General features: G+C 51.4%; 1 pseudogene; it reads left to right on the top strand.

Moving 5' to 3' along the window:
• Positions 1–139: 139 nt before the first annotated feature.
• LOC115873968 lies at positions 140–424 on the top strand (annotated as a pseudogene).
• The last annotated feature ends 700 nt before the right edge of the window (positions 425–1,124 follow it).

Below are 1,124 nucleotides of genomic sequence, written 5' to 3'. Positions count from 1 at the left end.
GATCAAAGATATGCAATCAGAGATGGATTTGAGATCTCAGACAGTAGATAATCCCTTTTGACTAAACTGTTTCCCTTTGTCTTTTAGGAAAAGGATGTATCTGTTCCCTAAAGATGTCTAGAATTCAAGAATTTGAAACATGGAGCAGCAACAAACTACCAACACAGCAGGGGAGCCTCTGCCTCTCATTAGGCTCAGCCTGCATGAACACATTTATGTGAAAACGGGAAATGACACAGGGCTTTGAGGAAGCTTGCTTGCATGCTTGTGATCAGCATTTAAATAGGATGCTGGGAGGTGCCGGGGAGACTCTGACTGCTATGGAAATTGATGAAGAGACATATAAATCGCCACGGATATTCCAATGCTCTTTGCATGAGGTGACAGTGTTGTGGTAGCTGTCCCTCCCCTGAGAGGTGGCTGACACCCAGAATCTGCCCAGAAAGGAACGTAGGAGCCTCTTGAGTGCAGGCTACGAGCTGCAGAGAAAACCGCTTAAACGTTGATACTCGGAAGCCACCGAGGGTCCATCCTTTCCCGACGTGAGATGTTTCCAGCTAGAAACGAAATCACACGTGCATCTTTATCGCACCCTTCCAACAAATGTCATCACAAAAACGCACAGTTCTTTCATCAAATAATTGTGGGGGTTTTTTCCCTTGAAAATAAATGTTCCTTTCCCTTTCTTAGTTAAAAAAAAGATGCTTAGCATTCTGTCAGTTCTAGTTTGGCTTTTGCTCCGTGGTTTCTAAGCGCCTGAGAATCGGTGTCTGGCCTCAAGGAGGCCTGGTAGCAGAGTGGGGTTTCCTGGGAGCAGGCAGACACACGTCCAGGTGAGTCAGGAGAAGGGAACACAATCCTGCACACAATCCTGCACACAGTCCTGCACACACTCCTGCAAACATGGCGCGAAAGCAGCGCTCTGTGCGGTTTCCTGCGAGCAGAGCAGGGGGGGTGAACGGAATGACGTCAGCAAGCAGAAGGGGCAATTGCCTCTCCCCGGTGAGCGCCCCGCGGACGGCCGTGCGTCACGGCCTGCGCTGCCGACGTCACTGCGGCGACCTCGGAGCCGGGACGTGCGTGAGCCTCGCGCGTGGCAGCCGTGCGCGGGGAGCCGCGGAACC

This window comes from Echinops telfairi, unplaced genomic scaffold (assembly GCF_000313985.2).
Source record: "Echinops telfairi isolate 266 unplaced genomic scaffold, ASM31398v2 ScPeMD7_7471;HRSCAF=8509, whole genome shotgun sequence".
Lineage (NCBI taxonomy): Eukaryota > Metazoa > Chordata > Mammalia > Afrosoricida > Tenrecidae > Echinops > Echinops telfairi.
This window is presented reverse-complemented; position numbering and strand designations above follow the sequence as displayed.